Source organism: Macaca mulatta, chromosome X, assembly GCF_049350105.2.
Source record: "Macaca mulatta isolate MMU2019108-1 chromosome X, T2T-MMU8v2.0, whole genome shotgun sequence".
In the NCBI taxonomy this organism is placed as follows: Eukaryota; Metazoa; Chordata; class Mammalia; order Primates; family Cercopithecidae; genus Macaca; species Macaca mulatta.
In genome coordinates, this window is record NC_133426.1 from 69,533,682 (window position 1) to 69,547,451 (window position 13,770).

Consider the following 13,770-nt stretch of genomic DNA (forward strand, 5'->3'; position numbering starts at 1 on the left):
CATCAGGTGTTTTGAAATCTCTTCAAATAAATATTTGAAGAGATTTATTCTAAGCCAAATATGAGTGACCATGGCCCGTGACAGAGACCTTAGGAGGTCCTGAGAACATGAGCCCAAGGTGGTAGGGGTACAGTTTGGTTTTATATATTTTAGGGAGGCCTAAGACATCAATCAAATACATTTAAGAAATACATTGGTTTTGTTCAGAAAGGCAGGACAACTCACACATGTCCCAAAAGCAGAGTCCCCAATACATAAAACTGTAATTGAGGGAATTGAAGGAAGAAGTAGAGAATTCAACAATAATAGGGACTAAAACAACCTAGTAATTGAGCTAGACAGAAATTCAGCAAAGACATAGAAACTTTAAACAACATTTCTAACTAACTTTACCTAACAGACATCTATAAAACATTCCACACAACAACAGCAAAATATACATTGTTTCTTTGCAACAGGGAATATTCTGCAAGACAAACCATATTCTAGTCCATGGAACAAGTATTAATAAATTTTAAAGGTTTGAAATCATAAAAAATATGTTATTCCACCACAGTAGAGTTAAATTAGAAAACAAAAATACATCTTTAATCATAAAATAATTAAAAATTAAAACACATTTATAAATAAATTATTGGTGAAAGAAAAATATACAGAATATCATAAAAGTATTTTTATCTGAACAAATACAAATACATAATATATTGTGGAGTCCTAATTTGGAAAAAGGAGTCCAGCTGGCAGGACCAGAGGAAAGCAAAGATAAAAGGCAAATAAGCTATGCCTTATCCCTTTCTTCATGGTTCAGGACATATAAACAAAAAGAGTGAGCAGATAAATTATAGGTCTTATGGCCCAGGACATATAGCCCTCCTGAACAAATAACATATATAACTCAAAAACTTCCTGTTTACCATCAAATTCTTCAATTTATCAAATATCCCAGCTGACAGAAGAATGCAAGTTCCCAAGTTCCATTCTATAAAATCCTGAGCAAGCCTTTTTGCTCCTGGCAGTCAGCTTCTCTTCTGCTACCATCTGTTGCCTTCTCACAGTGTATTTTCATACTTTCTCTAATAAATCTGCCTTTTTTCTACCTACAACTCTCTTGGTAAATTCTTTTAGTCCTGCACCACCAGCCCAGATAGTCATCGCTAACCAGCAACATTCTGGTGGCCCATATGGGGACTCTCTCTTCACAGAGAATTCTCTCCCCTCTCTTTTTTCAATCTTTGGACAGTTTCTAAGCACAGAGGCAATTGCACTGTAGCTGGAACTACTCTTTAGTAGTACTGGAAGGTATCTTTGCGGAAGTGTCTGACCACCATCGCCCATTAGGGAGCGGGACCTGAGTATACTTATTCTTTTCAGTCTTTCATCCGCCGGCTTCTATTAGCTCTCTGGCAATTAAAAGTAACAGGCAGGGCCAGTCTATGGTGCCACCTGAAGGCCAAAGAATGAACAGTACTGGCTGCCCTGCCCAGAAGAAAAAAAGGCTCTTTCTTATTTTTTCTTATCAAAAGTCCCTGATGCCTAAATGTGCAGCAATTGACAGCAGAAGCTTGTTCAGGGTAAATTCACACATGTTTTAGGTGACTCAGACCCTCTTTCTCACTCTAAATTCTCCTGTGGAGTCAGCCATTCATCCTTTTCTGGATGTGCTAAATCAGGTGATCTCAGAGAGCCTCAGAACAGTGAGTCTTCCCTTTACTCGCTCTCCTGGGTCAACACCAGACAGAGATCTTCCTCTACCCTTTTTCTTCAAACCTGAGCTGATCACCCAGCATAAATGAGTACCTCGACTGGCCATCCAGCATGAGGCCTCTGATCAGCCAAGAGGACTTTTCTAATGGCTGAGACACTCCCTTAGAAAGTGCACCCTGAGTCCCTCAGTGGACATAAACAGAACCTTCTTTTCATTTCGGAGAGATGTCTTGAGAGAAAGTGTGGTTCATGCCCCAACTGGAACTGCCCCAAAATGGCATGCTTTTTCATCCCACAAACCCCATCTATTCCTGTAGACTCACCTCTAGACTGTATTTTGAATAACTGGGACAAATTTGACCCTCAACCCCACAGAAAGAAACACCTAATCTTTCTTTGCAACGCAGTATGGCCTCCTTACCACCTCCCACAGAAATTGAACTGGACCCAGAATGGAAGCCTAGACTCCAATATTCTTTTACAGCTTGGTCTCTTTTGCCATAACTCTTCCAAATGGTCTGAGGTGCCCTATGTTCAAGTTTATGTTTCTATTAAAAAAAAAAAAAAACCTAGACTTTAGAGACAATTGTAGAATGAGACTGGCAAAATTCTTAAGTCCCTTAGATTCCTCAGACATTTTGGATGACCCCTCTTTTACACTCTCATGTTCCAAACTTCCCTACTTTGGTCACTCCATTCATTTCCCCTGACTACACATCTTCCCCTTCAACACCTCCTTCCTCAGCTACACCTTCTGTCTCTCCCTCTTTACCTCCTCTATACCCAGAACCACTTCTCCTCCCCTTACCAGATCAAGAGTCACCTCTGATTCTCTCCCATCATCAGATAAAGTTTTGCAACTCTGGGAAGTGGCCAAATGGGGGTATAGGAATCATCAGGGCCCATGTCCCATTCCCTACATCTGATTTGTCTGAAATAGAGGCAAATCTTGGCTCTTTTAGTTAGTACCCCTCCCATTTTATGAAGAAATTCAAAGGGCAGTTTCCTTTTATCTCAATTGGCAAAACATTTAGGTTATCTTTACCACCTGTTGCACTCATAAGGAAAAGACCCACATTTGGTCTCTAGCCCACTGATGGGCAGAAGAATTCCACGCCTGGAACATTTGGAACTCAGGAAGAACAGAACTCAGAACCCAAGAAGAACAGCTGTTCATGATAGTGATCTTAGATGGGGGCTGTCAAGAAGGAGACCCTGATAGAGTCCACCACAATTACATGATCACTTGCTTGATTGAGGGGATGAAAAAGCCTGTCATTAAACCTGTAAATTATGCTAAATTAAGAGAAGTTACACAGGGGCCAAATGAAAACCCAGCCCTATTCCATTCTAGGGTAGCTGAAGCTATGAGAAAATGCACTAATATGGATCTCTAGAGCCAAGAGGGCCTCACTATTCTGGCTGTGCATTTTATTAGGCCTCTCCAGACGTTAGGCATAAGCTTTAAAAACTAGTTCAAAGGCCACAGACCCCTTTCCTTACTTTGCTATAGATGGCCTTTAAATTCTTTAATAACTGGGAGGAAGCCTCAATAACTGACAGGATAGGAAGGAAAGAGAAAGAGACAGGCAGCAAGCTCATTATATGGCTGTTGTCTTTGCTACCTGCCTGCCCAAACCACGGACCACAGACCAAGCATCAGGACGTCACCCATTGACCAATAAAAGTCCCATTCTCTGTTATAGCTATAACCAGCCTTGGCATGTTGACAGAAATGGCCAAAACCCTCCATGAGTGTCACCTGGTTTTCTACCGCCACCACCTGGCCTTTGCCAATACTGCAAGCAACCGGGACACTGGAAACTGGAATGCTCCTCGCTCCCTTATGATAGGTAGTCATCCTCAAACAAGTCTCAATTATGGGCCGACTTGGGAGGAAAGCAAAGGCAAATGCCCTTAACTTTGTTCCTCAATTATGAAAAAGCTGAGAAGACCTTAAAAGAGAAGAAAAAGCCCCAAGAGGGGCCATTTCCTCACTTTCCCAGAGGCCATCCAGGCTCCTGTATTTTCCATCACTACTGCTGAATCTCAGGTAACCTTGTGTGTGGCCGGATATAAAATTGAGATTTTTTTTTATTGACACAGGAGCTAGTTACACTGCCCTAATTGAATTCTCTGGACCTACCTTTTGGCCCTCAATCCTCCTCACAGGCAAGGAGGGCCAACTGAAACAGAGTTATTTTACCCCATCTTTGGTATGCAACTAGGGAAAAAAATGTTTTCACCCACTTATTTTTGGTCTTGACCACTTGTTCCATCCCTTTTCTTGGGAGGCATATAATGGCAAAACTTCAAACTAGCGTCAGTTTTCCAACCAGGCCTGCTCAATACTGGCATTATTACCATTTAATACTAAGGGCTCCAATACCATACAACCTTTCATTTTACAACAAGATCCCCCTGAAGTATGAAACTCATCCACTCCAGAATGTTATTTGCATGCAGACCTATAAAGATCATCCTTAAGCACTTCAATTCTTTCCCTAGGAAATCTCAATACCCTCTAAATCCTGCAACTCAATTAGGCTTACAGTCCTTAATAGAAAAATTTCTGGTCACAGGGTTATTTCACTCTTGTAATTCCCCATGTAACACACCCACTGTAGCTGTCAAAAGCCAGAAGGCACCTCTAGAATGATACAAGACCCGAGAGCCATCAATGATCCAGTAGTTCCTATACACCCCATTGTTTTGAACCCTTACATCCTGTTAGGACAAATTCCTTCTGGCAGTTTTGGTTCACAGTATTAGACTTAAAGGATGCCTTCTTTTGCATTCCAGTACATTAAGATTCAAAATTTTTATTTGCCTTTGAATGGTGAGATCCTTCCACTCATACTTCCCAACAATTAACCTGGACAGGCCTCCCCTGAGGATTCAGAGATAGCTCACAACCATTTGGACAGGCTCTTGCCAAAGATCTGTTCACCCTTCAACTATCCCCTAATAGCACCCTGCTCCAATATGTTGATGACCTGCCTATCTGCAGTCCAACTGAAGGTATTAAATACTATTCATCCTAGAATATCTAACTACTATGAAAACTCTTTAGAGGTTATCTTCCTGTGGTTATGAGGTTTTTCCTTCTAAAACTCAAATTTCCTCTCAGGAAGTGCAATTTCTGACACTTACACTAACCCCAGGGTTTAAAAGTCTCTCTGATCACTGCAAAAGCCTCATCTTAAACATGGGCACACTAGCAACTAAACAACAGTTGCACTCCTTCTTGGAAATGCCAAGTTTCTGTCATATTTGGACCCCCCAATTTGGACTCATAGCAAAACCCTCTTTGTGAGACACTATGGGGACCAGAGGAAGAACCCTTTACTGGAGCTCTGAAATGAACAAAACCATAAAACCCATTAAACAAGCTTTTACAACTGCCCCACCTTTGACCTTACCATAGCTTAGAAAAACTTTCTATTTATTTGTACCTGAAAGAAGGGGTATTACCCTTGGAGACTTAATCCAGCCATTGGGGCCTTCCAAATGACCAGTAGCTTACTTATCAAAGAACCTCAATTTGTTGACACAGGGCTGGACTCCATTTCCCTGGCACTAGCCTCTGTGGCCTGATTGGTTGAGGAGGCCTCCAAGCTGAGGCCAAGGAATAACAGTGTATACCCCACTCCAAATGGTGGATACTTTAAACTCAAAGGCCTTTCACTGGGTCACAAATCAAATATGCAGATATCAAACACTCTTTCTACAAACACCACAATTAAACTTTAAGCAGTGTGAAGTTCTTAATCATGCCATCCTGTTACCATATCCAAATGTGGAAGGATCACTTAAACACTCCTGCTTAGAAACTATTGATTTAAGGCTGGTTGCAGTGGCTCACACCTGTAATCCCAGCACTTAGGAAGGCCTAGGCAGGTGGATCAACTGAGGTCAGGAGTTGGAGACCAGCCTGGCCAACATGGTGAAACCCCATGTCTACTAAAAATATAAAAACTAGCTTGCATGGTGGCACATCTGTAGTCCCAGCTACTCGGGAGGATTAGTCCCAGCTAATCACTTGAATCCAGGAAGCGGAGGTTGCGGTGAGCTGAAATTGCACCACTGCACTCCAGTCTGGGAGACAGAGCAAGACCCTGTCTCAGACAAAAAAAAAAAAAAAAAAAAAGTATTGATTTAATTTGTAGCTCCTGACTGGACCTCCAAGATATCCCCCTTACCAACTGGGAGGCCACTTGGTTCATAGACAGCAATAGTTTCATGTTAGAAGGTACCCAGTTATCAAGGTATGCTATTGTTAGTCTTACTGAGCTTACAGAATTTGGGTCCCTACCCTGTGACACCACCTCAGCCCAGAAGGCAGAACTTATTGCCCTTACCTGAGCCTTGCAATTAGGAGCATGCATGAAACTTAATATTTACACAGACTGACCTATGTCTTTCATGTAGTACATACCCATGCAGCCATTTGGCAAGAAAGGCGACTCTTAACAGCCCAAAATATTCCAGTTAGATATGCTCCTGAAATCATGGAACCGTTAGAGGTAATTTTGCTTCCTGCACAGGCAGCTATCATTCACTGCAAAGCCCATTAGAGAAGCAATGATAAAATCTCTATTGTGAACAATCAGGCTGATAAGCAAGAGTGACTACTGAGCTGCCTCTTTAGGCAGTTTTAGTTGCTAACCTAACTCAGCTGTCTCCACTGCATATGCAGGAAGAAATACAAAGGGCTCTAGAGAAAGGCTTCTCCCATACCTTGGAGGGCTGGCTAAAAAGCCCTAATGGCAAACTTTTGCTCCAAGGAGCCTCACAATGAAAATTTTTAAGCAGCTTACACCATTCAACTCATTTATGGGCTAAGCCCTCCAAGACTTAATAGAGTCACTGTTTATCGGTAAAGGAATAACCTAAACTTTAAGAGCCATCTCACAGGCTTGCCCCACCTGCTGCCAAACCAATCCTGAAGGGGCCCACAAACCTCCTCCTCTCCTTCAACTCATTCAAAGATTAGGGATCCTACCAGGAGAAGTCTGGCAGCTAGATTTTACACACATGCCTCCATGCAAGGGACTTAAATACTTGATAATCTTTGTAGACACCTTTATGGGGTGGATAGAAGCCTTTCCCATCAAAACCTAACAGGCATGGCATCAGAAGTCCCCACGGCCCTTTTGAACCACATTATTCCTCATTTTGGGCCCTCTCACTCACTGCAGTCAGACAATAGTGCTGCTTTCATTTCTCAAATAACCCAAGAAGTTGTTAAGGCCCTTCAAATCAAATACTAGTTGCATGCAGCCTGACATCCATAATCCTCTGGAAAGGTAAAAGTACCAATCAAATCATAAAAAGGCATCTTACAAAACTAATAAACCCAACAGTCATGGCCAGCTCTGCTCCCTATTGCCCTCTTAAGGTCCTTTATCACCCCAAAATCAGAAACCCATCTCAGCCCATTTGCAGTTCTTTATGGAAGACTGCTCTTAAAAACAGACCTCCTGTTATATCCAGAAAATCATTATTCCACACAATATGTTATAATTCTTTTTATTATTATTATTATACTTTAAGTTCTAAGGTACATGTGCACAACGTGCAGGTTTGTTACATATATATACATGTGCCAGGTTGGTGTGCTGCACCCATTAACTCGTCATTTACATTAAGTATATCTCCTAATGCTATCCCTCCCCCACCCTTGCCACAATAGGACTCGGTGTGTGATGTTCCCCTTCCTGTGTCCAAGTGATCTCATTGTTCAATTCCCACCTATGAGTGAGAACATGCGGTGTTTGGTTTTCTGTTCTTGGGATAGTTTGCTGAGAATGCTAGTTTCCAGCTGCATCCAGGTCCCTACAAAGGACACGAACTCGTCCTTTTTTATGGCTGAATAGTATTCCATGGTGTATATGTGCCACATTTACTTAATCCACTCTGTCACTGAAGGACATTTGGGTTGATTCCAAGTTTTTGCTATTGTGAATAGTGCCACAATGAACATATGTGTGCATGTGTCTTTATAGCAGCATGACTTATAATCCTTTGGGTATATCCTCAGTAATGGGATGGCTGGGTCAAATGGTATTTATAGTTCTAGATCCTTGAGGAATCGCCACACTGTTTTCCACAATGGTTGAACTAGTTTACAGTCCCACCAGCAGTGTAAAAGTATTCCTGTTTCTCCACATCCTCTCCAGCACCTGTTTTTTCCTGATTTTTTAATGATTGCCATTCTAACTGGTGCGAGATGGTATCTCATTGTGGTTTTGATTTGCATTTTTCTGATGGTGAGTGATGATGAGCATTTTTTCATGTGTCTGTTGGCTGTATCAATGTCTTCTTTTGAGAAGTGTCTGTTCATATCCTTTGCCCACTTTTTGATGGGGTTGTTTGTTTGTTTCTTGTAAATTTGATTGAGTTCTTTGTAGGTTCTGGATATTAGCCCTTTGTCAGATGAGTAGATTGCAAAAATTTTCTCCCATTCTGTAGGTTGCCTGTTCACTCTGATGGTAGTTTCTTTGGCTGTGCAGAAGCTCTTTAGTCTAATTGGATCCCATTTGTCAATTTTGGCTTTTGTTGCCGTTGCTTTTGGTGTTTTAGACATGAAGTCCTTGCCCATGCCTATGTCCTGAAGACAAACCTGACAAAAACAAGAAATGGGGAAAGGATTCCCTATTTAATAAATGGTGCTGGGAAAATTGGCTAGCCACAAGTAGAAAGCTGAAACTGGATCCTTTTCTTACTCCTTATATGAGAATTAATTCAAGATGGATTAGAGACTTAAATGTTAGACCTAAAACAATATGTTATAATTCTTAGTCCATTAAAGCCATTAGCCATTACTAAAATCTCCACAGTCCCAAACCTGATCCCTCCTTTTCAGGGAACATACACTCTAAATTCACACCTGGAGTCTCGGTGTGTCTTTAAACTCTCCTGCAGGTCAAAAGGCTGTGAGAACCTGTCTGAACTGGGTGATATCAAGTTCTTCTTACTATTCCTACAGGTGTAAAGCTCCAAGGTTCCCATGGATTCATCACTCCAGGGGTCAAAGCTGCTCAGGCACCAAATGAAGAGCCCTCCATTACACGCAGCTGTGAGTTAATTCGGACTGAGGCGATATTTACCCTAATTCTCAACTCCACCTTAAAGGAGTTTCTTTCTTTCTCTTTTTTATTTGAGATGGAGTCTTGCTCTTGTCGCCCAGGCTGGAGTGCAATGGCACGATCTCAGCTCACTGCAACCTCTGCTTCCCTGGTTCAAGTGATTCTCCTCCCTCAGCCTCCTGAGTAGCTGGGATTACAGGTACACACCATCATGCCCAGATAATTTTTGTATTTTTAATAGAGACGAGGTTTCGCCATGTTGGCCAGGCTGGTCTTAAACTCCTGACTTCAGATGACCCGCCCACCTCAGCCTCCCAGAGTGCTAGGATTATAGGCATGTACCACTGTGGAAGGCCAGGAGTTTCTTTTTCTTACTCCCTTTATTTTCCTGAAAATCAATGAACCTCGTTTTTTCCCCGGCTTCTTAATTGAATCTGTGGGCTGCATCGTGGTCATTGTTTTCATTGTTCTGTGCTTTAACTGTCTTCTTCTGTCTGGATGGAATAGCAGTCTCCTTTGCCATTAAACTTCATTTTCAAGAATAAGTATTCTTTGGGAGGCCGAGACGGGTGGATCACGAAGTCAGGAGATCGAGACCATCCTGGCGAACACAGTGAAGCCCCGTCTCTACTAAAACTACAAAAAACTAGCCGGGCGAGGTGGCGGGCGCCTGTAGTCCCAGCTACTCGGGAGGCTGAGGCAGGAGAATGGCATAAACCAGGGAGGCGGAGCTTGCAGTGAGCTGAGATCCGGCCACTGCACTCCAGCCTGGGCGACAGAGCAAGACTCCGTCTCAAAAAAAAAAAAAAAAAAAAAAAAGAATAAGTATTCTAATAACCCCATCATCATACCCTTGCCTGGTCACTGCAGCAACCTCGAATTTTTGACCTTCCCTTAAGGTTGATGGAAATTAGCCCAATGTCTCTTTTAGAGACATTGTTAGAGATAACTATTGTTAGAGATTACTCTTTTTATTGAATTCTACTACAGGCTCTAAGCAATTATTCAACTCCCTAACTTAAGCAGCTTTACCCTCTTAATATTAATGCTTTTACAAGGGAGGTAGTATATGATTGCTATTTGCAGGAGGACTTCTAGATTACCACCCAGATGAAATTTCTTTATATTTATTCTAGTAATGTCATATACACTACACCACAATGATGATGTGCTGTGGTACTAAAGTGTTTTTCTAACTATTTTTCTTATACACTTTATAGCCCTTCTCCTTTCCTGTGTCCCTGACTTCACTATATTTTGTCGCTTTTAACTTGTCAGGCTTCATCCTCATTACTTGGATATCTCTACACTTAGTGTTAACACTTACAATGAACTTTACTTTGCCAAGCTTCCTGGATTACACCTTGTTTGCAAGGGCCCATAAGCTATTAAAGAAACAACATTCTCTGTGTACAAAAGATTGTTGGCTTTGCTTACCCTTAGCCCCCAAATCGTACGCTTCATTTTTTTTATTTATACTCAGTATTAGATCCATTTTAACACCATCTTGCACTCCAAATTCCTGTTCCCCCAACTTCCATGGAGCCCCAAAAACATACATGTGGAATGGTAGCTGCATTCTCTGCCTATTTAAGCTGATACATGACACAACCAAGCTAAAAATAACAACCCCCTCAAAGGACTGGTCCTCCAACCCAAGAGACAACTGTAGACTCAAACATCCTGTTGTAGCCCCCCTTTTTAAACAAGCACAACTTAAACATCAAGCTATTTGCCTTAAAGCAACAGACAACAAACATTACTCCAACCCCATGGCTGACATTTCTAAGCTCCTTTGCAATTACACCATAACTATAAATCACACCAACAGAAAATACATATCAAGGGAAAAACATAATATGGTACCAGTTAGAATATAAGGCCCAGTGGATCCCAATGCCCCAAATCTCCAAAATATAAACTCTCATTTCTGTACAGATCATCCATCTCCAGACATTTGTTCTCACCTAACTCAATGGCAAAATTGAAAGGTTGCAAATTCCCCTAACAATTACCTACAAATTCTCACACTTAGCAACCCTAAATCTCAGATGTTTCCAGCCATACAACACATTCATTTGTTTAGGGAAAACAAAACCCACCCAAATGCAAATTGTAACATCTACACCTTACAGTCTCTTACAATTACTATGCTAGCTACTTAATACTTCTTCAGGTCAGAAGGCCGAAACACACTCCATTTCTTCACTGTAACTCTATTATCTTGCTTTAAATCTGAGGGACCTTTCTTCCTTTGCCGAACCAATGCCTATGTTTGTCTTCCAGCCAAATGGACTGGAACACATACGCTAGTTTACTTGGCCCCAGACACCCAAATTGCTCCTTCCAATTAGTCCTTCCCAATCATGCTTTACAGTTCTAGCAGGGCAAAATGGCCAATCCATCTAATTCCCTTACTCCCTGGCACAGGGATTGTCACTGGATTAGGTATAAGAATAAAAGGTATGAGCCTCACAGCACATACTTACCATATCCTCTCAATCGAACTTGCCACCGAGCTCAAATGCATCTCTGACACCTTGGAAGTTCAGGTCAACTCCCTAGCACCAATTGTTCTCCAAAATTGCTGTGGCCTAAATCCGCTTATGGCAGCCCAAGAGGACATATGTGTAGCATTTGAAGAAGAATGTGCATTTTTGTTAATCTGTCAGAAATATTGTGGGCTCATGTCAAAAACCTCAGGGAGCTAGAGGCTGAAATTGAGAAAAAAGTGTCACAAGGATGGTATTAATGGGCATCTACTTGGAGATCGTTCTCCTGGTTGCTCTTATTCCTGGGGTCACAAACAGACATTTTATTATTCCTTCTTTTCATCCCTTGCATCCTGAATTTACTACTCAAATTTGTGTCTCCTAGAATACAACACATTCAAACCAAGATATTACTGTAGTGAGGATATTGGCCACTAAAAAACTCCATGGCTCTCCTTTGGATGCAGCAGGATAAAATTTTAGGCTGCAAATGCTGTTCCCCATTTGTCTCACAACAACTCTGCCAAATTTAACTCCCAACCCAAGAATTTAGGCCCATGTAATGTTACAATCCTTGGTAGGGACAACTCTATACCCCTGGTCGTCAGGAAGCAGTTGGAAGATAAGACCTATACCCACATGCCAAAAGTTTGTCATTGTTGCTCTGTCAGGGAGGAAATGTGGCATCCTAATTAGGAAAAATGAGTCAGGCTGGCAGGAGCAGGTGAAGGCAAAGACATAAAGCAAATAAGCTATAACTGTGTCTTTCTTCCTGCTTCCAGATATATACTGTCTTGGTAAATTCTGTTTCCCTCATGCCACTGGACTAGATAGTCATTGCTCACATATAAAAATTACTGGAATACAAGTAAAGCAATTTCAGTGCCTATATTAGAAGAGAAAAAACAGAAGCACCAAGATGACTGATTAGAAGCAGCTAGTGTGCACTGCTCTCAGGGAGAGGAGACAAAGTCGCAAGTAAACACTAGCTGTTAGTCCAGAAGGCCAAGCTGGGATTCATGATGGAAGCACTGGTTGCCCTCAGAGAACAGCGAAGAGCAAGGCAAGACAGCTGCCTACAAAAGTTTGGCACAGAGCCAGGGGAGGCTACCTACCACGGGGAAAGGGTGAGTGACTAAGAGCCCCTGGAGACCCACATTTCTGCCATGGACCTTTGCAATCCTGGGCACAGAAGAACTCTCAAACCCTGCCCATTCCCCTACACCCCATGCCCGCATGCCTACCTCCAGAATGGCACAGTCAACTGCCTGAAGTCTGGGAAGAGCCACCACTCAAGAACACATTGAGTTTCACAGTCCTTGGATCCCTGAGAAGCATGGCACCAGCTGTCATAGCTGGCCAAAAAGGTAGGCCAGAATCTCTCATGCACCCCAGAATAAGGGCTGCAACCATAGTGCTGAGAAGCAGACAGGCTTAAGGTCTTACCTCTGCTACACCAGGAGGCAAAGCCCACTGGCCTATGGTACCAGTGAAGCCATCCCATCACCACTCCACTACTTTAGCCAGTTGTAGTTCTACATTTCTCTGAGAGGGAACTCCCAGAGGTAACAGACAAGCCCTTGGCCATTGCAGTTGCTGCGGTAACCACCCTTGCTTCCCCTAGGCTACAAAAGGAATGAACATCTTAATTGCTTTCATGTGCTTACTGCATGCTACAGTTACCCTATGCAGAGGAGTCCAGACTCTCTTCTGTGGAAACTCCTGACTCCCCTGCTCTTCTCCAGGCAGGGCTCTCTGGCTTGAGTTTGCAGCACAGCCACCCCACCTTCAGCTGATCATCACAGATCCTGCAGCAGGGTCTGTAGTTCTTTGGGGTGGAGTTCCCAGAGTCAACTGACAGCTCCTCTGCCATGACACCTTGCCCTTGCTGCCCTTGGGCTGGGGGCATAACAAAGAGTCTGATTGTTTTGCTTGCACCTTCAGTACATGGCTCTAAGGAGAGGAGGTGAGACTGTCTTTCCCAGGAGCCCCTTTCCCCTCTGCTCTTCACCAGGCAGGGCCCCCCAGCTTGGGGCCAGAACACAGCTTTCCCCTCCCTGGGTAATTACTCCAATCAGCTGTGGCTCTGGATTTCTCTGGGATGGAGCCACCCCCACTCAAGTCACCTGACAGGCACTCTGCCAGTGCCACCACCATAGACCCCACCACAGTTGCCCCAAGCTGGGGAGGCAACAAAAACGCCTGAGCTCACCCAAGGGCTGCAGTTCCCAGCTTGGGAGTGTGGAGCTGAAATATGTCTTTGGTACTCAAGTGAAAAGAGGAGCCCACAATGTCAGATCATGGATAGGAGTGAGTTGCATGGACTCATGGGCTGCCATAGGAGTGGGGCTTGCCTTCTTCCATAAGGGCAGCCCAGAAGAGGTGGGGCCTATAACCATGCTGTGGACTCTGCTTGAGGGATCCCCACAGCCTGGAATATCTAACAAAAGAAACATGGTCTCAGTGCCAGTGATTGGAGGGTG

At 43.0% G+C, this 13,770-nt stretch overlaps 1 long non-coding RNA gene across 1 annotated transcript in view; it reads right to left on the bottom strand.

The window, feature by feature from the left end:
* Positions 1-7,220: 7,220 nt before the first annotated feature.
* Positions 7,221-13,770, bottom strand: part of LOC144338469 (uncharacterized) — a 75,502-nt gene continuing 68,952 nt past the window's right edge. Inside the window, exon 3 of the long non-coding RNA XR_013412666.1 lies at positions 7,221-8,329. This is a non-coding gene — a long non-coding RNA (uncharacterized LOC144338469). The remainder of the gene's footprint in view (positions 8,330-13,770) is intronic.